The 18681-nt window shown below is 42.7% G+C and overlaps 1 long non-coding RNA gene, 3 other non-coding genes and 1 pseudogene across 4 annotated transcripts; 2 read left to right on the top strand and 3 right to left on the bottom strand.

Moving 5' to 3' along the window:
• Nucleotides 1–508: 508 nt before the first annotated feature.
• On the top strand, nucleotides 509–3941 carry LOC118903534 (annotated as a pseudogene).
• On the bottom strand, nucleotides 2770–2851 carry TRNAL-AAG. Its single transcript has one exon. It is a non-coding gene; the product is annotated as a tRNA-Leu (tRNA).
• Nucleotides 3942–4257: 316 nt separating the features above from the next.
• LOC118904010 lies at nucleotides 4258–5764 on the bottom strand. Its single transcript, XR_005021914.1, has 2 exons — nucleotides 5652–5764; nucleotides 4258–4506 (listed from the first exon to the last, which is right to left on the bottom strand). It is a non-coding gene; the product is annotated as an uncharacterized LOC118904010 (long non-coding RNA).
• Nucleotides 5765–8631: 2867 nt separating this feature from the next.
• TRNAE-CUC lies at nucleotides 8632–8703 on the bottom strand. The gene has a single exon. It is a non-coding gene; the product is annotated as a tRNA-Glu (tRNA).
• Nucleotides 8704–9189: 486 nt separating this feature from the next.
• TRNAF-GAA lies at nucleotides 9190–9262 on the top strand. The gene has a single exon. It is a non-coding gene; the product is annotated as a tRNA-Phe (tRNA).
• The last annotated feature ends 9419 nt before the right edge of the window (nucleotides 9263–18681 follow it).

Genomic DNA, 18681 nt, shown 5'->3' with positions numbered 1-18681 from the left:
CTTTTGATACTTCCTGGACACTTAAAATGAACATTATGAAAAAAAACACTGAAGGAGTTTCAGATATTTTACCTGTGGAAAAAGTCATTTAGAAGGGATCCTAAGGTGGAATAGACTCTGCTATACAGTTGTATGTTTGGTAGACAGGCATAATGTAGAAGGAATTCAAAGATCAGATGCATAGTTGAATAATCAAACATGTTAGTGTTTCTTGAAACCCTAAGATTCTTGTAGTTCTAATTGTGAAGTTACCAAAACAAGAGTTGTTGATTTAGTTATTTCTTAGAAAAATCACCAGATAAAACTCACTTTTTTAAACCTAATTAATTCTAAATGCGAAGACAGAAAAATTTCACCATGAACATTGATACCATGAGATTGTTTTCACTTTACCTGTACAGAAGAGGTAAAGAATGCCCATTTCACTCAGTTTTTAAAAGGGTGATAAAATACAGATTTCAGAATTAGAACCACAAATGTACAGAAATGTCTTTCTTAGCTCCTACCCATGGACTGTAGTTTTATGCCCTGGGATAATTGCAGAGTAAGATTAACCCATTGCTCACAAGGTAGTCCTTCAAAAATTTCAAGACAAAAGCTTCTCTTTCCACCAGGTAAAATATCTGAAATTTCTTCATTGCCTTTTCACAATGTTCATTTTAAATGTTCAGGAAATATAAGATTCCTGGAGTTCAATTTGGGGTTTCTTCCTATGGGATTGAGAGTTACTTGAGAGTTTTTAAAGCTGGTGTGAGGATCATAGCAATAGGAAGACAATGATCATATTGAAGATGGGTTGGTGAGAGTGGAGTCTAGACATCTTGGCCTTTGTTCCATTGGTCCGTTGTCTAGCCCTACACCAATGCAAAACTGCTTAATTACTATAGCTTTAAAGTATCTTGACATCTGGTAGGGTAAGTCCTACTGCTTTGTTATTATTTTTCAAGACTGACTTGGCTATTTTTGTCTAAGACTATACTTCTTCATGGATTGGAAGACTCAGTGTTATAAAGATGTCAGTTCTCCCCAAAATTGATCTATACATTCATTGCAACCTAAGTAAAAATCCCAAGGGTGCATTTTTATGGTAATTGACAAATTGATTCTAAAATTTATGTTGAAATGCAATATAATTCTTGGCCAAGGCGGGAAGAATGGGGGAAAGGGATAGTTAGGGAGTTTGGGATTGACATGTACACACTGCTATATTTAAAATGGATAATCAACAAGGACCTACTATGTAGCACAGGGAACTCTGCTCAATATTATGTAACAACCTAAATGGAAAAATGTATAACTGAATCACTTTGCTGTGCACCAGAAACCATCACAAGATTGTTCATCAACTATGCTCCAATATAAAATAAAAAGTTTAATTAAAAAAATATATATATGTAATTCTTGGCCAAGAATAGCCAAGACTATAAAAGGTAAAATTTTGTCTTTTACAAGTAAGTTTTGGAAAATATTTGTATGCCCTCAGCTCAAGAAAAGATTTCTCAAACAAGACACCTCAAAATTAACCTCAAAAAAGGTTAATTTTAAGGAAAGTAATTAATTTAATTTTCTGATAAATTCAACTAGATTAAAATGAAGAATTATTTTTTCAAAATCACCATAAGGAAAGTGAAAATACAATTTTTTCATGAAATGAAAAAAGATACTTGGAACAAATATACTTGGCAAATTATTATCTAAAATATTTTATGTTGAATCCCATGAATGGCCAAAGAGGTTGAATAGTGGCAATTTAACATGTTTCAATTTAATATAAACACTCCTATGAGTCAATAAGCAAAAGACAACCCAAAAATAGGCAAAAAGCATGAAGTATTTCACAGAAAACTGAAAAACAATGATGACCAAACACAGAAGAAGTGTCCAATCTCAGTAATTAAGGAGTTTTGACCATAATGATATGCTGTGAGATACCTACTAGGTTGACAAATTCTCTTAAATCGGGAACTTCCTTCAAAGTCCTCACGTAGAGGACTTTTTTTTTTTTGGTAGAGACTCAACCATATTTGGGCAATAACTTATCTATTACATGAACCCTACTACGCTTTAAGTTCCATGAAGGCAAGGAACTTGGAGCTGGCAGGAGGGAGAGAGGGAGATCGGGCGGAAACAATTTCCAAGCTAAGTCCTGGAGGATGAGAAAGGCACGAGGATCTGCTCAGAGCAAAGAGAGCGCCCACCCCAAGTCACAGAGGTGTTGGATGCAGCTGAACTGGAAAGCGCCCAGAGGGGCGAAGGCACCTAGCGCTGGTGCGATGTGTCCGGCAGTTGCGGGACGAGGCGCTGGCGCTTTCCAGAGCCTCTTCTCAGCTCTGAATAACTAGGGTTCCAAACACAAAGTGCGCTGCAGAGAGGCTGGAGGGAGAACAGTATTTTGAACATAAATTATTCCTTCGGAGGCACTGGCAGGATATGTATTGAATTACAAGGGCTTTCCCAAGAATCTGACATCTATTCATTTGTTTGTAATAAAGACTGTATGCATAAAAGCACTTTTTGGTCGTGTTACTTGATTGCTGCATCCGCAGGGCCTAGAATTGTGCCTAGAATATACTGGCCGCTCAAATAGATTATTTGAGCGGTTATTTTCGGTTGAGCATTGTTCTAGGGCAGTTATCTATGGCCCCTGGGTAAACAGAAGTCAAAAGAGGGGAAGATAGGGACCGACTTTGTAGTATGTTAGAACTGTCCACATTGGGCGTGAATAAAGGACGTCTAATACCAGGAAGTTTTAAGAAAGAAAAAGGTACTTGGCAGCGGTGGGATTCGAACCCACGCCCCCGAAGAGACTGGAGCCTTAATCCAGCGCCTTAGACCGCTCGGCCACGCTACCACTTCCGGCTTGGTTTTCTTTCCACGTTTTCCCTTAGAATGAAAGTCCTCCCCTTCCGACTCCCACACACGTTTCCCACCCGGGACTCTTTTCTGGCGTTCTTCCCACTAATACTACCCTAGAACTTCTGCCTGGTGTTCAGCCACCACCCATCCTGACCCCTGACACCCTGCTTCCCCACAGCTGGGAGTAGGGCGGGAGGAAACCAGGGCATCCGAGACTCCCGCCCCTTTGGGCCGCGGGGCCCGCGTGGGTTTCAGGTCCGCCGTGGCTGGGGATGTCCAGCCCGAGCCGCGACACAGCTGAGTGAGTCCGGGAGTGGTTTGGCCTCCTCCCGAGGGGATTCTAGGAAAGAAAGGCAACCCGACGAAAGGAGCAGAGAGCGCAGTCCTCAGGGGGACCACGGTCTCTGCGGAAGTGCCCCCAGGACCAAAGGCGTTGGGCGGTTCATTTTGAAACGCCAAGATTCGAATCATTTAAAAATATAGTTGCGGTCGGGCCGCGAAGGTGGCAAGAAGAAGCCCCTGAAGTAGCCCAAGAAGCAAGCTAAAGAGGTGGACGAGGAAGATAAGGCATTCAAGCAGAAACAAGACGAGGAGCAGAAGAAACTCGAGGAGCTAAAAGCGGAGGCCGCGGGGAAAGGCCCCCTGGCCACGGGTGAAATTAAGAAGTCTGGCAGAAAGTAAGCTGTTCCTTGTGTCTGAGGCTATGATGATCCTTAATTCCATTCCTGTTTAAACATCTGGATTCCCTGCCATAACATCTGTTGCCACCTATAGCTAGAATGAAGCGTTGTCTTGGAACCTACTGTACATTTAAGAATAAACTTTTGTAAAAAAAAAAAAAAAGAAATCATACAGTGGCTCATCTTGTCTTTAGTTCTTCTCAGCCATTTCTGCCTTAGCTATGAGACCTGCATAAACCCAGCCCAGAATCCTGCCAAAGTGTGTTCTTAAGTCTTTGTTCTATCCTGAATTGTTCCACCTGGAATTAAACCAACTCATTTGAAATGGCAAAATATATATACATAGTTGCTGTCACAATATAATGCAATACATTGATAAAGTTGCTGCCTGCATTCCTCTTCTTAGGGCAGACGGTGGGGCGTGGGTCTCCCTGACCTAAAAGTTTTGGCTCAGACAAGGGTGTCATAAAACAAGAACACATTGTGCAGATTATGTCAAAAATAATATCTAGATAGAGAAAGTTAGCTAACGCTGGAGTTTCTGTTTGTTTTGGCATTCATCTCCAAGAAAGTCAATGCTGACAGTGTATTTATCCATTATTCCAGTGAAAACTGGGCTTTCTTACAAATTCCTATACTAGAGTTGGTCATATGGAGTTTATTGCATAGTGCATGGGCGTTCATTTCCTGTGCCTACTGTAACAAATTAGCGCAAACTGTGTGACTTGAAACAACAGAAATGCATTCTCTCACAATTCTGGAGGCCAGAAGTCCAATCTGTATCACCTCCCAAATCAAGGTGTCCTCAGAGCCAACCTTCCTCTGGAGACTCTAGGGGAAAATCCGGTTCCTTGACTCTTTCAGCTTCAGGTGGCTGCTGGCATTCCTTGGTTTGTGGCCACATCTCTCTAATCTTCAAAGTAGGCATCTACAAATCTCTCTCTGCTTTGTCTTCAACGGCATTCTCTTTCTAAGAAAATAAAAAGTAAAAAACTGATTTAGTAGTATCTCATTATCCGTAGCTGCAATACTTTAGCAATTACCAGTGTTATTTCCTAAGGAGATTACCTTAGGAAAATCACTAAGAAAAAGGATTCTCAAGAGAGTAGAAGCAACATAGTTACCCCTACGCTTGCTAAAGCCTCACTTTCCCCAGGTTCTCCATGTATCCCAAGCTAGGAGCCTCTTTTCGCACCTGCTGTGTCATTCTGAGCCCTCTCCCTGGTCCTCTCTCTCAGTCCCTCACAACAGCAGTAGTCTCCTCCCCACTATGAGCACCATGTACTCCCACCAGTTCTGGATCTCTGAGGGCAAGATGGACAGACTTTGATGGAAACTGACCACTTTGTGACAACTTTAACCCTCAGAGACACAGAATGGTACCCTCCTGCTAGGCGCTAACTGGTTCAATGCTTCATCAGCGTCATCTTGATCCATCGAAGGCATCAATTCAGAGACCAATTTTCTCTTTCTAGTGCTCACATTCCTACATGGTAAACTAAGAGGGGGGAAACAGAAAAATGAAGAAATAAATTGAGATAAAGTGACTATATCAAGGAGTGGGCATCAGGAGTCCACTCATTCGTTCAACAAGTATTGACCAAGTGCCTACTGGGTACCTGGGCACTAAGCTGTGCACTGGGTATTCAGCAGAAACACTTGACCATTGCTGTCCTCACCCTCAGAGCTACCAGGGAAGGCAAACATTCATCTAGTTATTACAACTCAGTGCTGTGAATGAAGGAGGGCTGGGTTCACACTAGGTTGAAGGAGCTGACTTAGTGTAGATCTGGAAAGGCCTGCTTGGAGGAATTTACGAATGCGCGGAGGAATGCGGTGGGGCTGGGGGCTGGAGTGCGACAAGCCTGGCGAGAAGCGTAACAAGGCAAAGTTTGGGTGGAGGGGGGCCGGGGTCGGGATTGCACCTGCAACCCCTTCCCCACCCCACAGGCCCGCTCACGGAGGGAAGACACAGATTCCTGAAGGAGCCAGGGGTGAAAAGTGGAAGAAAGGAGAAAGAGGAGAAGGAGAATGAAAAGCAGAGGAGAGCTTCTCCCAAAGCCCCCACGGTCCAGTCCGGGGGATGGTGGGGAGGCCCCCGTCAGCTGCCGCTACCTGACCGTTTCCGGGTCTATGATTCTAACATTCCGAGAAATAATGAGCCCAACCGTGCTCCTCAGGAGGCAGTCCCTGCAAGGACTAAAGGCCTACGCCACACAGAACAAAGAATTTAAATGGTATACAAATATATCCCTCTTCCTGGTCCCTGGAGAGGCGCTTTCTAGTACCCTCTATCCAACTGCCACCTCAGTGTGTACTCTCTAGGAAGCGGGGAGGACTGCCTCTCTCGCTGGTTCTAGTTCAGTCTTGGGGAACCCACAGCTTCAGGCCGACAGTTGGGTAGGAGTAAGATTCGGAACCACCCTCACAGGTTCCTGGAAGTCGAACAGGGAACTCTGATGATCTTCTCTTTAGAGACTAAATTGATTGTAAAGCATTTAAAATTAGTTCCTCAGGACCGACCGACTTGAGAAAATTTCTGGGAAGCAACTATGCACTTTAGGAGTGGATTTGTCAGCAATTTGCCATCGGAACATATACAAGAAGTGTAATTCTAGCTTCACTGGGTATGGCCAGAAAGCTTGACATGAAAACTTATGCCATCCCATCAGTAGCAGAGATTTTCCAAATTTTAGTCAGAATTCAAAGAGTTCGGATTTCAAAGTCCTGAATGATCCAGGAGCTTCACAATTCCGCGCTTTGCTTCCCCTGATCCCTTGTCCTGGAATGCCGGTCTCCTCCTCATTCCCTCTCAGAAATCTTGCTCATTCTTCAAAGCCCACTTCAAATAAGTCAGTTCTCCACCCTGCCTCCGAATCTCTCTCCCTCTCTTTCTCTCTCTCTCTGTGTCTGTCTATCTCTGTCTCTCTCTCTCTCTCACACACACACACACACCACCGTGATTTTCCACACTTTTTTTTCTTAGCAGATTACTCTTTCTGCCCAATGGAAAACTTGTTCACAATATCTGTCTCCTCCACTCATCCTAAGCACCACAAATGTAATAAAAATAATAATAACAATAAAATCATATGGACTAGGATAATAGTATGGCTGAGCACTTTTTGTGCATTAGTCCCCATAGCAAATCTATGCAGTAGATTTTTTATTCCCTTTTTACAGATGGGAAAACTGGGGTTTAGGGATGTTAAGAGATAGGAGCGTGTCTTGCTCATTTTTCATCTTCCATAGGGACTAGTGTAGTGCAAACCTACCTTGGCCCTTAAGATTGATTTACTGACCCCCAACTGTTGTCCTTTTTCTTATAGTCATTCAACTTCTCCCTCCTTCCTCTTGTACTTATGTGGATTTTGGTTTTGTTACGTTTTTGCCATTTTCTCTCTGAGTTGACAAGTAATTAGGTAGCAGTCTCATGAGCACAGAACCTACTGTGCTAAAATACAGATTAGAGATTTCCCCCCCCCCCCATGGAGAATAAGTAATAGCTCATAACAGAAGAATAAAAAAAGAAGTCACATCACTTTCAAAGAAGAGTCCTTTGTCTCTAATCCAATTAGGTTTATGTAGGAAAGTTTTAAAATTTAGAAAACCATTAAACACATTCAGGGGTTCTACCCAGACTCCTCCCTAAAAACAGACATATAAAAAAAAATGAAGCAAAGGATTCTTGCTGCATACAGAGGAGACAAAATATGACATCACTAAAAGAGGATGTTGTTCAGGAGTGATTGCCATCAGCCCTATGGGGCTGATTTCCTGTGAAACACAAAGCAGAAAGAAACAGAACAGCTTCAGTATATACAGAAATTTGACAAACTATACTACTCTTATATTTACGGCAAAACAAAATTTCTTAGACAAATTGATCTTACATAGGCGTCAAAATGTATTAACTCAAGGAGAGTATTGGCAAGATGACAAAGGAGTGTCCCATCTCAAAGAGGTTTTGGAATTTGTGAATTTATATATGGGGGTTGGGGGAGAGCAGGGAATGTGCAATCAGTTAGAAAAAGAGTATTACTGCTTCATTTAACATGATCATAAAAACATCGTGTCCCCATCTGTTGGTAGAGTAAGATCAGGGTCACCATGATCTTTGTTTGGAAGCTTGTGGAGAGTTCATATGTGCATTGAACTTTTATAAGAAATGAGAAGGAAATAGTAAGCAATACTTCTGTGGCTGCTATTTAGACAAACTAAGTAACAAAGATTCGTGCCCCAATACTGTCAGACAGGAGCCAATTAGCACAAAGGCATCAAACCTTGTCAAAAGTCAGAAGGATAACAGAATCTGCTTTCTCTCAAGTAGCTGTCAGTAAATTTCTCAGGTGCCCATTCAGAGATGCTGAATACATCGTTTGCCTGTTTCTTAGTTTTTTGACAGCAGTTTTCCTTTAATAATATGGCCTTCCCCTATTTCCTCTCTTAGGAAACCCCAGACAAATTGTAAATTCATAGCGGAAAACAGGTGGAGGCGCTGGGGAGATGAGGCAGTCCGGAGACCGCCTTGATCCAAGGTTAAGTTACCGTGTCAGTATTTCTAGGCCGATCCCCCTTCTCCTAGCTGGATCAGTGAAACTAGAAAACCCGCCGGAGAGAGTGCGTTTCACAATTCCAGCCGCTCTCGGGAATTCAGAAACTCGCCGACAACCAGCCAAGGCAAACCTCCAGGAAAGAACTTCGCGATTTCTTCCCTTTCACCTTCATTCGTAACTCTCTTTACAAAGTGTTATGCTAATCTCAACCAACTCCTAAAGCTAATCAGTTGCCTCCAAAATTTCCTGCTCACTGAACCATCCAACTGAATAAATTAAAATTTTGAAGCATTCAGGATAGTGGCGAGCTTTTTGGTCAATGTCAGGTAGCATGCTCATCAACAAAACTTCGTAAATAACTGAAATTTACATCATTTGTCATTTTGCGGCTGGAATATCAAAAACGTTGCAGAGTTTCTAGGCAGAAAATGCCTCATATGAAAATTAAAAGTTAACTTGTATACACTTCAACTTTTAGTCTTATTTACAACTTTCCCCCTTGGTTTCGCGATAGCCGTGTAGGTGAAAGAAAAGAGCTTTTCCCTGACCGGGAATCGAACCCGGGCCGCGGCGGTGAGAGCGCCGAATCCTAACCACTAGACCACCAGGGAAGATGACAAACGCCTCTCAAAATAAACCTACAGAGCTAATGCTCCATACGTACGAATGCGGCACTCCCTTTCTGACTATTCAATGAGGCAATGCAAGATCACATTCATTTTATACATGAACCTCCTGTTCCGCACCAACCAATAAAATCTGGACAAGGGGAAGATGTGGCAACGCCCAAGAAGGAGTAACCGGGGCCACGTAGCTGCATAGAGTCTCCTTCCCTGCTCCAGACATGTGGATTTACTCAGGAATAAATTGTAGATTTAACTAAGTCGTTACGGCAGTTCTTATGACATTAATTTGTAACTGTCTTCTTATCGTTCTCCTCATAAATTGGTGAGTCATTCGAAGATGAAAACCGTTTTTAAATTTATCTTTGCTTTCCTCAAAGTGTTTATGATTCTGTTTATCAAATTTTTTATATTTAGTGAATAAAAAGACAGAGGATAAGTCATAAGACATTATTTGAAGGTGCTGTGGGCGGAGCCGAAATAGCTCAGTTGGGAGAGCGTTAGACTGAAGATCTAAAGGTCCCTGGTTCAATCCCGGGTTTCGGCATGTCTCTTTTCGGAGCTGCATTAAAATACTGAGAGAACAGAATGCAAACAAGAATATACCGGAACAGGAGGCAACTTTTTTCTCAAATTCATATAGGAAGACACAGAGGGTTGTGCAATAAAACGATTCTTCCAGTCAGAGTAGCCTAGGGATGGGCTTCTACATCTCACAAAATAAAAGAGGTAGATCCAAACGTGCAGAAGGAAAACCACTTTCCCTTCTTTGTAATATTTAGTGTGCATCTTCTTTCTTGGTTCGGGCTCTGTTCCACTTATGCTATGTTCCTCTTTCTTCAAACCTATCCCTTCTTCATTCCCATGGAATTATTCCAACAACCGTAAGCCAAAGTCAAGAGACCCCAAAGTACTCCTCTTTCTCGTGTTCATTTCTACTTCATGATCTCCCTTTCCCCCTAATCTTATTCTCTGCCAGCTTGTAATGCAAAGGAGACAGGTCATCCAGATAGATATGGAAAGGAGAAGTTTAATATGAGGAATATCAACTGCATTTTATTCTCGACGTCATGTTCTTTCAATAAATATTTATTAGGTGGACTCCTATGCAACTCTGAAGAGAAAGAGAGAGGCAAGGCAGGAGAACTGAAGGAAAGGTTTCTGGAAAATGAAGTCATCTGAGTTGAATTGAAGAGGTGGCTCCTGGCTGGAAGGGCGGTGGCGGGGCGGCGTGCGGGGTGCCTGGTAAACTGAGGCTGAGCCTTGAAGGAGAGAAGAGAGTCATGATATTCTTGTAGCTCCTTTTCCCCCTACCTCCTAATTTGGTAGTTCTTCACATATCCCAACCTCTTCCTTTCTACTCAGAGGAAAATTTCCCCTCATTTCCGAGGCTAATAGATATGCCATCTGAGCTTTTGACCTTTCTCCCAATTCCATTCTGCCCTCGTGTCTTTGATCTCTCTCCCTCTTACCTGCCTCTCTTCAAACTACAGAATGCCTGCATGTCCATCTTCAGACAACAAAAAAGAGAACACATGCCCTCCTGTCTGGCCCTCGTGCTTCTTCCCCAGAATCTTTCCTTCCAACCACCACCAAACTTGTTACAGGAACAGTATTTGCCTCCACTTCCTTGCCTCACCAGTTGCTTGTCAGCTGAGGTCTGCTTTCCAAACCCAGGAAACCATTACTATCAACTTCCCAAGTTTCTAATGCTTTGTCTCTTTTTTTGGCCCTAAATTTAATTCTGTGCAGGACACAAACTATTGACAACTCATCCTTCATGAATCAATCTTCCTTGGACCTTTTCTTCTCTGTACTCTCCAGCTGTTCTGTTTCCATCTTCCCTCTCCCCTAAGAGTCTAAGGACTCTTTAGAAATGGCTGCGTCTCAGTGTCCTGACCTCTGTCTTTTTTTAATTCAATTTTAAACTTATACATAATTGTAGATTCACCTGCAATTATAAGAAATAATATAGAAAGATCTCATGTACCCTTTACTGAGTTGCCCCCAATGGTGACATCTTGCAAAACTATAATGCAATATCAGGAGCAGGGTATTGATATTGATAAAGTCAAGATACAGAACATTTCCATCACGACTAGGATCCTCATGTTGCCCTGTTATAGCCACATCCACTTTCCTCCTGCCCCCCCCCAACATCTGGTCACCACTAACCTGTTGTCCATTTCTATAATTTTGTAATTTCAACAATGTTATATAAATGGAAACATATAATATGTAACCTGTTGGGATTGGCTTTTTGCACTCACTGTAATTCTTTGGAAATTCATCCAGGTTGTTGAGTGCTTCAATAGTTCATTCCTTTTTATTACTGAATACTATTCTGTGGTATGAATATACCACAGTTTGAACATTCCCCATTAAAGGACATTTGGGTTGTTTCCAGCTTTTTACTATTATGAATAAATCTGCTATAAATATTTGAGGATAGGTTTTTGTGTAAACATCAGTCTTCATTTCTCTGGGATAAATGTCCAGGAGTGCAACTTCTGGGTGGCATGGTACTTGCATGTTTAGTTTTTAAAGAAACTGCCAAAGTGTTTCCCAGAGTGGCTGCACCATTTTACATTCCCACCAGCAATGTATATAGCCTCATCAACACTTGGCATTGTTACTAGTTTTAGTTTAGCCATTCTGATAGGTATGCAGTGACATCTCATTGTGGTTGTAATTTGCATTTCCTCAGTGGCTAATGATGTTGAAAACCTTTTCATGTGCTTATTTGCCATCCATATATCTGCTTTGGTGAAATGTCTCTTTAGGTCTTTTGTCCAATCCAGGAAGAACAATTGTGTACAGGTTTTTGAGTGAGAAGTTCCTGAAAAATCTTGGAAGTTCAGACCTGTGGCAAATCTGTCTTGGATTATACAATTGTCATGCAATGCAATATAATGCAGCAGTATTTACAAAATGCAGTGCAGCCTTACTGTTTTGGGAAAGGCTGATTGCAGGGTGGAGAAATCCCCAGGATAATAAGTCACTAAGAAGAGCTTCTTCCAGTGTGGACTGACTACACCACCCTTCCCCTGTGTGCAAAACCTAAAGATAAAGTATACAGTAGTGTTAAAAAAAAAAAAAAAAAAAAAAGACAGGCCCCAAATGGAGTTATTTATGCTAAGCCTCATTGTCACCAAACCTAGATCTAACTACGACCTCTGCCCCCTAGAAATGTAATCTAAAACCATTCAATCAGGAATCACCTGATCAGCACTACTAGTTAGGTTATCCGCCTGATAGACTCCTGCCATCCCCTAAAGGAAAGTAACCTAGCAATAGCCAACCAGCTTTTTTGCCTAGTATAACTTCCTTGTTCCTGCTCCCTTCTGCCTACTAAAGTCTTTCATTTTGTACAGCTCCTCGGAGCTCCTTCCTACCTGCTAGATTGGATGCTGCTCGATTGGAATCGATTTTTGCTCAAGTAAAATCTTAAAAATTTTAATATGCCTCAGTTTATCTTTTAACAGTAGTATGTACGCCGCCCCGTGTACTCCGTGAAGTTAGGTGGTCTGCTGTGTGCAAAAATAATGCTGGGGAAAAACGATTCTTTAAAAAGAGAATCCAGGGAAGATTAAACAAAAGAGACCGGGTCTCGTCGGATGTCCGGGCAGAACTGCAGGCACTGCTCGCAGGCGCGGTCCCACCGCCGCCCAGCACGGGGAGTTTGACCTGCTCCGTGTCCGGCCTGGGCCGGGTCCCCCCTCCTTAGACAACCTGGTACCCCCGAGCTCCCCCGGGAGCCCCATGTTGGTGCCAGGCCCAGTGCGGACGCCCGCTCTACACAGCGCGGTAGTCCCGAACCCCCGGTCACCCACGATCCGCCGACCTCAGCCTCCCGGGAAGCTGGGATTACAGGCGCGCGCCACCGTGCCCGGCGCGGGGAGATGCGGCGCCGCGGGCCTGGAGGCTGCGGCCGGCGGCCCTGCCGTGCTGCGCGGCGCGACCCGCGCGGCGACTCCCCTGTGCCCAGCCCACTACCTACTCTAGATTGCTAGAAGGGGCTGATAGAACCGAGCTCAGGAGACGCAGAAAGCCCTGGCAGAGATGTGAATAAGCTCGGTTTATCGTGTTGTCCTCGGAATCTTTGCAAAAGGGTCTGTTAAACAAATGGCCGTAAATTTAATAAAGGAAAGGGTGAAAGACTGTATTGAGGGTTGTGTTCTTCGCAAACTTCAATGCGCACACAAAATCACGGCGTGGCGGGGGGGGGGGGTCTCGCTAAAATGCAGGTTCTAATGCTGTAAATCTGGGGTGAGGTCTGAGAGTCTGCATTTCTAAGAAACTCCCAGGTTAAGCCAATCAGCGGTCCGTGCTGCAGGTGACAAGGCTGTTGACGCTTTGGAACCAGATGTCTACACATTTTCATTTATTTTAACAGTGGCAGCGTTATGATATTAGAACATTAAAGAGAAAAATAAAAAGATACCCACAGTTCTTCCTTCCCAACTGATTATGGGCATTTCCCTTCTTCCTTTTTAGTTCCCGCCCTCATGCATACATAATTTTGTGCATGGTTGAAACCAGGACATTTGTACAATGTCATGTTGGGTGCATTTTCGTTTTGTGGTAAGTAATAAATATATGCAGAGAATTGTTCGATTACTACTCTGTTAGCCAACATTTACTGAGACCCTTCTTTGTGCCATCTATACTAGGTCCATCTGGGGAATCGGAGAGTACAAAATGCACTCTTCTGAGGAGCTTATGGCCTGATTTTTTAAAAATACAGACAGGTAAATCAGTGAGAATTAAGACACACTCGTATTCTTCCATAGATGTAAGGGCAGGATGTTGTGTAGAGAAAATCATCAGTACGGGCACCTAACCTAAGATGGGGATGGTTTACTGAAGGAGATGATAGCTGAAATGTGTCTTAAAGATGAGCTATAATTAGGCAGGTAAGAAAGATGTGATTGATCGTTGTGATTTATAATAAATATTAATTGGTCTTCCTCACATTTCTGGCACACAGTTCCTAAAACCCTTAGACTTTCCTAATTGATGAGAGCCCTAAAGGTGCCTTTTGTAATGTTAATGAGGAGACTTTGGGAAAGCCCCAGAGGTCTCCTAAGGATGGGCACAGGTTGCCAGGGGATCTAACCATGTGATTGGAGGGTTGAAATTTTCAGTCCCACCTCCTACCTCCTGGGAGGGGAGAGGAGCTGGAGATTAAGTTAAATTACCGATGGCCTACGTTTAATGAATGTGCGTATACAATGAAGCCTCCATAAAAACCAAAAAGGACAGGGTTTGAAGAGCTTCTGGGCTGATGAACACTTGGAGATGTGGCGACAGTGACCAGCTCAGAGAAGGCATGGAAATTCCATCCCCCCTTTACCCATACCTTGCTCTTTGCATCTCTTCCATCTAGCTGTTCCTGAGTGATAGACTCTTACAATAAACCAGTAATCTAGTACATAAAATGTTTCTCTGAGTTCTGAGCTGCTCTAGCAAATTAATTGAACCCAAGGAGGGGAGTCTGTGAAAATTCCCATCTCTAGTCACTCAATCAGATGCACAGCTGACAACCTGGACTCATGTTTGGCAACTGTGGGCAGTCTTGTGGAGCTGAGCCCTTAAGTGGTAAAATCTGATGCTACCTCTGGGTAGGTAGTGTCAGAACTGAGTTGAACTGTAGGACACCCAGCTAGTGTAAAGAATTGCTTGGTGGTGTGGGGGAAATCCCACATGTTGGAATTGTGTCAGTTTTATAGGGCATGGGAAGATTCTCTCCATGAAGCATCAACAGGTGCAAAGCTGAAAAGGTGTGAAAATCCCTAGTTCCTAGTTCCATTAGACCTGAGCAGAGCATCAACGGTGCATGGGCCAAGAGGAATAAGATTAAGATGAAGCTGCAAATGAAAAAAGAGTTACCTTGTGTGGTAGCTAGTCTCCCAAAACTGACCCCAGCATAGCAGGTCTCTCAGTAATCACACCTTTGTGTAGCACATTCCCACAGTGAATCTTGGCTGACCAAGCAGAACTTCATTGAAGTGACACTTTGCCAGTTCCAGGCCTGCCTGAGTCATAAGAACCCTGGCAGCTTCTGACTGGGTTTCTTGGAATGCTCAATCTGGGAAGCTCCCTCTCAGAACCCAGTCAGTATACTGTGAGAAGTCCAAGCCACATGGGAAGGTCACAGCTAGGCACTCTGGACAACAGCCTCAACAGAGCTCCTAGCAGGTCACAAACACTAACTGCCACCACCAGTCACGTGAGCGAGTCATCTTGGAGAGCTCAGCCCAATCAAGTCCTCAGAGGTCTGGAGTTCTTGCTGACACCACACGGAGCAAAATTGCCCAGGTGAGCCCAGTGAACCTACAGAATCAAGAGAGATAACAAAATAGTTTTCTATTGCTATCGTAGCAACCTTAGTGGCTTTAAAAAACACAAATTTATTATCTTAGAATTTTTCAGGTCAGAAGTGACGGGTATGGGCTCACCATGCTGAAAGCAAGGTATTCGCAGCCTGCATGCCTTTCTGGAGGCTCTAGGGGAGAATCTGTTTCCCGCTTCACACTGTTTATAGAGTTTGTTTCTTTCTAGTTGTATGACTGAACTCTCTGTTTTCTGCTGGCTTGAGCTAATGGCCACTCCTGGCTTCTAAAGACCGCTACATTCCTTGGTTCTTCAAAGCCATGAATGGTCGGTCAAGTCCTCAAATCACATCCCTTTCCCTACTCTTCTGCTTCTCTGCCACTTTTAAGGACTCTTGTGATTAGGATCATCTCCCCATCTCATGGTCCTCAATCTTAATCACATCTGTGAAGTCCCTTTTACCATGTAAGGTAACATTCACAGTTTCCAGGGATTAGAGAATCTTTTGGAATGTCCATTATTCTGCGTACCACAAGCCACTGTGTTTTGGAATTCTCTGTTACATATTAGTAGATAATGAGAACACATTGCGAGCTGTATCTTCAATGACTTTGACTTTACCTCAAAGGCTTTGGAAAGACAAAGAAGTGCCCTTCTGAACAGAAAGGACAGTGTAACTGGTATTTTTTGCAAGCTTGTCCTGACTGTACTGCAGAAGTGGGGCCTCAGCTAGCACACAGAATGCCTTTGTGCAAATTATGTAATAACGACTCATATTAGTGGATGAATAACAGAAAGGCAACCCTCGGGGCTGATAAAGTACAAAAAAAGGAAAATGCCACCTCTATCCAAGGGCTCATGGCTTGGCTCTCAGAACTCAGGTCAGACTTCAGCTCCTATTTACCTTCTCCACAAGTGTCTTTTATAGGGCGCCTGTGTATGACAGCCCTGTGTAGACAAACAATGGGAGACAAGCAAGGTTAGAAGCCCAGAAACCAGACTGGAGGCCACTGCAGTAGCAGAGGAAAGACACGGAGGGAGGATGAGGAGAAAGAAAAAGTAAAACAGTGGTAGTAATCTGGTATGGAATAAAGGAGACAGATTCAGGAAGTACCAAGGAGGTAGAATTCACAGGGCTTGGAAGCTGGTAGAATGTGAGTAAAAGAGAGGAAGGGATTAAAAAGGATGCAAATGTGATGATGCTATTCACCTGCTGTTGGAGGAGAAGCAGGTCTTCGCCAAGGTGATACTTTTCTTATGGAGAAGTGGGATTTGAAAACCAGGGAGAAAACAATGAGAATGACAGGCCTTGAGTCTGGTGCCTTAACACAGTTGTTCATGTAGATGAAGAAATGCTATTGCATGCTAAAATATTTTGAAGCCCTCAAGGTCAGCAAGACTGGATGGAGTTGAATGAAACGAAGGCTGCAGAGCTGATGAGGATATTTTAATGAGAATCTTCTCATACTTGAAGAGAATTGACTCAGAATTTAGAGATCTCAGAAACTGAGGAGGATGGGGATAGGGGAATGGGGAGAAAAACAAGAGAAAATGTATCCCCTTCCTCCTCACGTCTTTACTTCCCTCTTTCCACAGCTTAGATTTCATAATTAATTGCCAGCATTACTAGCTTGTATAACCTTCATCTCCTGTGACCCACTCCCCACCCTTGGTCAAATCAAACACACCACCACTTTCTCCAAACCTGAATCTGAATAGCTGAATGGGTAGAGCATACCCCCAACTGTGCTCCTCCATTTAACCCACTCTAAACCAAACCTTCATCTCCTCTAACTCCACTGAAACTCCCTTGTCGAGTCTCAGCAACCTCCGTCTTGCAAAATCCAATGGTCAATTCTCAGTCTTCAATTTGATCAGCTTCTCAATAACACTTGGCCCAGCTGATACTCCCTCTTTATGGAAACACATTCACTTGATATCTGGAACACCACTCTCTCTTGGTTTTTTTGTTTGTCTGTTTGTTTGGGGTTTTTTTTTTTTTTCCACTTAAATGTAGTTCCTTCTTTATTTCCTCCTCCTCCCAGTCTCTAAATTTTGGAGTTCTCTAGGGTCCTGACCTGAGTCCTCATGTATTCCCTACATACACCCTCTCCCTACCTGAGCTCACCTGATCACCTGACTTTAAATACCATCTATACCCTGAGAAGTCCCAGACTTAAACTTTCAACCCCATCTCTCCATTGAGCAGATCAAAGTACATGACTGACATCTCCACTGAATGTCTAAAAGGCATCGCAAACTTAACATGTTCAAAGATCTCTTGATTTCCTACCCATCCCCCAAACCTGCTCCTTGCCCAGTTCTCATCTTGATAAAAAGCACAGCAGTAATTTAAACTTGTGAAATAAAACTTGGATTCCAAATAAGTTATACTTTCAGCAAATAAGTTAAGAAAGTCCTGTTTAACTTGACTACTTGGCTGTCCCTTTCTGGTATTATTATTATTGTTGTTGTTATTATTATTATTTTGTTCTGAAGCAGTCATATTTTCCCCCAAATAAATCATTTTTTTAGTGTATGAGTTTTTGTCCCAATCTACATAACATCAAACAATATTGGAGAAAGAGCATACACCTTTCTGTTTTACCATAGTACTTTTCTCCATTCCCATCCTCGGAGTATTTCCAAATTAGATAAGGACATTCTTTTTACCCCACACTTTGAAAATAAAGATTTTACAGCAGACCAATATTTTAAAGTATTTTCTATGGCCAGCAACAGTGATAGCCACCTTGTAGGCACATGCCTAAAGAGGCTATCTCATTCCATTTCTGTGAAGTAAAAAATCTCAGTAAGTGCTTCTGCACATTTTGAAGAAAATAAAAACTGACCATAAACCTCAATAAACCATGAAAGCCTCAATATCATGAGTAAGCAAACTACAAACTTTTAAAGCAATGTGTGTGTACAAGGAGTGCAGGACATTTAGCAGATAAGATCTTTTTATTTTCTTTGGTAAGGCTAAATGGAATTTGCCAAAATTTACATTTGCACTGTTGCCAAATGTGCAGATAGATGAGCACGGCCTAGTTCGTATTTGAACAAAATATCAACAATCTTCTGTTTTATGTATCTAGTGGTTTTATTAAATCTACATACAAATCAAGAAGATGATTTTTCGACACCATGTTTCAAATTAAAGTCGTAGGAGCTAGGGGAAACATTTTTTGGTTGCCTAACTTGACACATCATTTGAAGTCGTTATATTGTAGAGAACAAGGTCATCCGACAGAATGGGCTTCACAGTACAAGAGGCCAATACATGGTATCGAAATTTCCCTTTTTGTTTGCCCTCGGAATGCAACCTTTGAATCAGGAAATAGAGAATGCAAGTTCTTTTCAAGTATTATACCCAACACTATTTTTGACTGAGCATTGGTGTCATTTAGAGACGAAGAAAACCCTCTGATTCGAAAGTTCTCCCCCGTCTTAACCCAGACTTTGGAGATTCAGTCGCCCCTTGTACTGTCACACCTCCTTCTTTACTATGCCCAAATCCAAATCCTTTTCTACATATTGTGCAGTACTCTGTTTTGGTAATTTACCTCCCTAATCCAGTTATATGTGTTCTTCCATCTGCCATTTAGACTTTTTCGGTGAGGTCTGGGT

The sequence above is a fragment of the Balaenoptera musculus genome, chromosome 11 (assembly GCF_009873245.2).
Source record: "Balaenoptera musculus isolate JJ_BM4_2016_0621 chromosome 11, mBalMus1.pri.v3, whole genome shotgun sequence".
NCBI lineage: Eukaryota > Metazoa > Chordata > Mammalia > Artiodactyla > Balaenopteridae > Balaenoptera > Balaenoptera musculus.
Note: the sequence above shows the minus strand (reverse complement) of the source record. Positions and strands in the feature narration are given on the sequence as shown.